The 6,255-nt window shown below is 55.3% G+C and overlaps 1 non-coding gene across 1 annotated transcript in view; it reads right to left on the reverse strand.

Moving 5' to 3' along the window:
- Positions 1–1,693, reverse strand: part of LOC126138840 (small subunit ribosomal RNA) — a 1,909-nt gene extending 216 nt beyond the window's left edge. The window contains exon 1 of the ribosomal RNA XR_007528342.1: positions 1–1,693. This exon is cut by the window's left edge and continues 216 nt beyond it. This is a non-coding gene — a ribosomal RNA (small subunit ribosomal RNA).
- Positions 1,694–6,255: the final 4,562 nt, after the last annotated feature.

A 6,255-nucleotide genomic window follows, 5' to 3' on the forward strand; every position in this document is an offset into this window, starting at 1 on the left:
TTACTGGGAATTCCTCGTTCATGGGGAACAATTGCAAGCCCCAATCCCTAGCACGAAGGAGGTTCAGCGGGTTACCCCGACCTTTCGGCCTAGGAAGACACGCTGATTCCTTCAGTGTAGCGCGCGTGCGGCCCAGAACATCTAAGGGCATCACAGACCTGTTATTGCTCAATCTCGTGCGGCTAGAAGCCGCCTGTCCCTCTAAGAAGAAAAGTAATCGCTGACAGCACGAAGGATGTCACGCGACTAGTTAGCAGGCTAGAGTCTCGTTCGTTATCGGAATTAACCAGACAAATCGCTCCACCAACTAAGAACGGCCATGCACCACCACCCACCGAATCAAGAAAGAGCTATCAATCTGTCAATCCTTCCGGTGTCCGGGCCTGGTGAGGTTTCCCGTGTTGAGTCAAATTAAGCCGCAGGCTCCACTCCTGGTGGTGCCCTTCCGTCAATTCCTTTAAGTTTCAGCTTTGCAACCATACTTCCCCCGGAACCCAAAAGCTTTGGTTTCCCGGAGGCTGCCCGCCGAGTCATCGGAGGAACTGCGGCGGATCGCTGGCTGGCATCGTTTATGGTTAGAACTAGGGCGGTATCTGATCGCCTTCGAACCTCTAACTTTCGTTCTTGATTAATGAAAACATACTTGGCAAATGCTTTCGCTTCTGTTCGTCTTGCGACGATCCAAGAATTTCACCTCTAACGTCGCAATACGAATGCCCCCGCCTGTCCCTATTAATCATTACCTCGGGTTCCGAAAACCAACAAAATAGAACCGAGGTCCTATTCCATTATTCCATGCACACAGTATTCAGGCGGGCTTGCCTGCTTTAAGCACTCTAATTTGTTCAAAGTAAACGTGCCGGCCCACCCAGACACTCAATAAAGAGCACCTTGGTAGGATTTCAACGGGGTCCGCCTCGGGACGCACGAACACGCACGAGGCGGTCGCACGCCTTCGGCTCGCCCCACCGGCAGGACGTCCCACGATACATGCCAGTTAAACACCGACGGGCGGTGAACCAACAGCGTGGGACACAAATCCAACTACGAGCTTTTTAACCGCAACAACTTTAATATACGCTATTGGAGCTGGAATTACCGCGGCTGCTGGCACCAGACTTGCCCTCCAATAGATACTCGTTAAAGGATTTAAAGTGTACTCATTCCGATTACGGGGCCTCGGATGAGTCCCGTATCGTTATTTTTCGTCACTACCTCCCCGTGCCGGGAGTGGGTAATTTGCGCGCCTGCTGCCTTCCTTGGATGTGGTAGCCGTTTCTCAGGCTCCCTCTCCGGAATCGAACCCTGATTCCCCGTTACCCGTTACAACCATGGTAGGCGCAGAACCTACCATCGACAGTTGATAAGGCAGACATTTGAAAGATGCGTCGCCGGTACGAGGACCGTGCGATCAGCCCAAAGTTATTCAGAGTCACCAAGGCAAACGGACCGGACGAGCCGACCGATTGGTTTTGATCTAATAAAAGCGTCCCTTCCATCTCTGGTCGGGACTCTGTTTGCATGTATTAGCTCTAGAATTACCACAGTTATCCAAGTAACGTGGGTACGATCTAAGGAACCATAACTGATTTAATGAGCCATTCGCGGTTTCACCTTAATGCGGCTTGTACTGAGACATGCATGGCTTAATCTTTGAGACAAGCATATGACTACTGGCAGGATCAACCAGGGAGCTGCGTCAACTAGAGCTGAGCAGCCGGCCGCCCGGGAGTGTGTCCCGGGGGCCCGCGCGAACACGCAAGCGTCCGCTCAATTATTCTGCAAACAGGAGGAGGCTGAGCTCCCCTGCACAATACACCTCGAAACCCTCTCAGGTCCCGGCGGCGCGCAGCGCCGTCCTAAGTACTTGGTCGGGTTCGAGAGAGGCGCAATCGCCCGGAGTTAGGCGAGTAGACGCTTTAGGTGCGACCACCCGTGCTCCCAACTGAGCTTGCCGCTGCCGACAGAGGCCCGGGAGCGTGCTGTCGTGGCATTGCCGGCGGGAGACAACACGCGCCACCTACGGTGACCGGCAGCTCCAACGCCAGCGCCACAGAAGGGCAAAGGCCCCACGTGGGTGCCGAAGCGAACTCTCCCAGCACAGCGCACGTGCCAACACGTCTGCACAACTGCGATACAAACCACCAGCGAGAACCGCTGGGGCGACCGAGCAGCAGACGGCGTCGCGGCGCCGAGTGCCGGGCGGCGGCGCATCCTCAACGCACACAGTCCTCAATCGGACCAGCACACTGCAGATGTCCACCGCGCTTCGCACCGGGCCGGCGAGGACCCACTTTGGCTGCACGGCGCCGCGCGCAGGGTGCCCCGGCGCGCAGCTGCGCCGCCTGCCGCGTCCGTCGGCCGGCGCGCCTGCCACTGGGCGCCCCCACCAGCCGGCTGTAGCGCGTGCGCCCACGCACCGCGCGGCCAGCACGCCGGGCGGCCCCCCCTCACCGGCCGGGGACAGTCCCACCCACCCACAGCCGCGTATCGCTTCACACCCAGATCCACATTCACGTTCATTGGTGTGGTGGGTATCGCTGACACAACCGCGTCATAGCTGTACCGATCGTTGCCCTCACAGATGTACCTCCAGCAAGATCAACCGCACCACAACGGGTTACCAGTTGTTCATTTGCGTAACGTCACCAGTAAACGTACACGTCCACGTCCATCCCCGTTTGCAAAGTCAACTATTATTGCATGCCTGCCTGTCAGGTGTCAAGACACACTACATCCGCTCACATCCACGCAACAAAATGTGCCCGACTAGAGGGCACGTGGAAGGTGCCCCCGTACGTATGCGATGTCCATTGCGCGACGAACTGTCAACCAGCCTCTGTAGCATGTCGCAGATGTGGAACGCGGGACACCGTGCTATCACATTGTGTGAGAAGAGACTACTATGTCTGCATACACGCGCCACTACATGAACAGACGGCTCATGCTGATCGCCATCCACTGCGTCCATTACTCCCACACGTCTCTATGGCGTACCACACTGCAATACAGCTGTTATGGGGAGATGACACGTAGCTGTGTACACAACATTCTGAGCGGGTTGCGGTTGGACAACAATACATTAATGTAACGTGTCATATGCCATTTACAGAGCAGGTTAAGGCACAACGTGGGTTAGGTTAAGGCACAACGTGGGTTATGTTAAGGCACAACGTGGGTTATGTTAAGGCACAACGTGGGTTAGGTTAAGGCACAACGTGGGTTAGGTTAAGGCACAACGTGGGGTAGATTGCGGCACAACTTGGGGTAGATTGCGGCACAACTTGGGGTAGATTGCGGCACAACTTGGGGTAGATTGCGGCACAACTTGGGGTAGATTGCGGCACAACTTGGGGTAGATTGCGGTACAACTTGGGGTAGATTGCGGTACAACTTGGGGTAGATTGCGGTACAACTTGGGGTAGATTGCGGTACAACTTGGGGTAGATTGCGGTACAACTTGGGGTAGATTGCGGTACAACTTGGGGTAGATTGCGGTACAACTTGGGGTAGATTGCGGTACAACTTGGGGTAGATTGCGGTACAACTTGGGGTAGATTGCGGTACAACTTGGGGTAGATTGCGGTACAAATTGCATTACATTGCGGTGCAAATTGCGTTACATTGCGGTGCAAATTGCGTTAGGTTAAGGTGCAACACAGGTTAGGTTAAGGTGCAACACAGGTTAGGTTAAGGTGCAACACAGGTTAGGTTAAGGTGCAACAGAGGTTAGGTTAAGGCGACATAGGTTAGGTTAAGGTGCAAGATGGGTTAGGTTAAGGTGACATAGGTTAGGTTAAGGTGACATAGGTTAGGTTAAGGTGACATAGGTTAGGTTAAGGTGACATAGGTTAGGTTAAGGTGACATAGGTTAGGTTAAGGTGACATAGGTTAGGTTAAGGTGACATAGGTTAGGTTAAGGTACAAACTGGGTTGTGTTTTGGTACACATTGCGTTGTAGTACAGTACACGTTAGGTTTGGGTACGGTACACATTGTGGTATGGGATGGCGTGTTGGTGGGGGGGGGGGGGCGGGGCGAGGTTCGTTCATATTGACCGTAGGAAGTGGATGCCCGAGGCAGCGTCAGTGTGTCAAAGGAGGTATGTCACGTTGGGATGCGCTTTTCGGTAGTGAGAGGGGGCGCGCCGTGTCCGAGGTTGCGGCAGACCTGTGTGTTTCATTCCTGCCAGTGTGTTTGTTCTGTAAGACGAGGCAGTGTGGTGATGTTGGGTGCACCCCTGTGTGGGACATGTGTGGGTGTTGGTGGCTTATCTGAGCAATTGTGGTTGTCGGACGAGTGGGATATTCTGTTTTATGATTGGACCTCGTGGCCTGGTTATCATAGTCTGGTTGGTGTACTGTGGCGGATAGGATGCACCGGACGTTGGTCCATGGTGGTGCTTAATTATTGCATCTGTGTCTGTTACAGGCAGAGAGTAGTGTGTGATAGAGTGTGTGGGTGACGTGTGGTTCCTTTTGTTTGCACAGACGTTCAGCATGTATAGGGGCATTTGCGTATTTGATCTATCTATGTGGGCCTGCATAGTTTACTGAGCAGTGCTGCGAGGTGACTGAACTACGAGCGACGTACTCATTTACAGCGGAATGGTTGCCTTCTACCAAAGATGGCGTATCGACTCTACGACAGCGTTGGCACCGCAGGAAGCGGTGTCGTAAAATGGCCCCCACACCGTCATCGTTGTGCGGGGTAGTGACCGTCTATATTGTGAGAGGAGTCCTGTTTGCCACTGGGCGTGGGGTCTCGCGTCCTGCGGTTCAGTGCCCCCAGGGAAGCGCGCGGACGTGGTGCTGCTGCTGCTGTAGCAAGCGAGCTACTTAGAGCATGTATAGGGACAGCGGGAATATGGCATATTGGATATAACTCTTCATGAAACGCATGATATAGGGGTGGATTGCACGTTACGAGTGCGGGAAGAGTCCGCCGTTCATCCGCTGGAGTTGCGATTTGGGCGGTTGGGGTGGGGCACTTGCGGGTGCGGGTGCGAGTGGAGTGGAGCGGAGCGATGATCGGTCGACGACTTCGTGCGGCGCAGGCACTGGCGTTGGGGCTCCTGTGGTGGACAGATGATGCAGGCTTTGTGGGTGGCGTCGGAAAATGGGCACTGTGGGCCCTAGCGATGTCGTCGTCGGCTTGTCGTCTCATAGATGGCAGTATCGTCGGTGCAGCAGGCCATGTTGCGGGAGACCTGCAGATGGCGGTATTTTTGGTGGTGCGCTCGACATGGTGGACGTAGTGTCGTCCGATTCGCGTAGATGGAGCTATTGCATGTGGTTTCGTCACATTGTCATAGATGGCGGTGCCGTGTTTTGGAGGTATGGTTGGCGTAGTTTCGTTCGATTCCTGTAGATGGAGGTGTCGTTTCTGGGCCGGATGGCAATGTAGTTTGGTCACATTCCCATAGATGGCTGTGTTGCGCCTGTGGGCGGCGGTGTCACCATCGTCCCATAGAGGTCGGCATGGTGTCTTCACGAAATAAGACGCCTGGGTATCCCACAGATGGCGGTATGGTCTGTTTATTGTGGACGTTGCCGTCGTCGGGACCAGAGGGCGTGCGCGAACCGTTGACCATGCGTTATTCACGGAAGAACACGTCGTACTATTTTCCTACCCTCCCGTTACTCGTTCTAGATCTATAACACTGCCCAGCGTTGCAAATACATGAAAATCATACACGCCCTCAACGAAATGATGTTCACATCTGTCCAACGGGACAGAACAATTGACGACGTCAAAGACATGCATACAGCGCTGAGGCACCCCTACAGACTTATCACCACACACACTAACCGCCCCGGGGACTTGCCAACGACACACCCTATCCCAAGTCTATTTTCTTGCGGAGCATCATGTCTTATTATATTTTATTTCACATCCATAGATTAGAGGTATTGTAGTTCACCGTACTGCGGTGGACGCTATGTTACCACACGGCGCTGGGGCCGGCGAACACTCACCGTCGCCTGCCGGGCACCGCGACCGCCGCACGGCACCCACCCGACGCCGCCGCCTCCACGCGACGCTCCGACCGGTGGGCCGACACCGCCCGTCCGGCACCCATCACCGGCTGACAAAGCGCTACGCTGTAGCGCGGCGGACCACACCGCGCCCGGCCGCCGCCACCGCCGCCGCCGCCTGCCCCGCGCGCACGGAGGCGGCACCCATCGCAGCGCCCACGCCAGCGGCAAGGGGCCCGCAAACCGATACGCCTCAGTCCGCCGCACCCAACGCAGCG

Source organism: Schistocerca cancellata, unplaced genomic scaffold (genome assembly GCF_023864275.1).
Source record: "Schistocerca cancellata isolate TAMUIC-IGC-003103 unplaced genomic scaffold, iqSchCanc2.1 HiC_scaffold_671, whole genome shotgun sequence".
In the NCBI taxonomy this organism is placed as follows: Eukaryota; Metazoa; Arthropoda; class Insecta; order Orthoptera; family Acrididae; genus Schistocerca; species Schistocerca cancellata.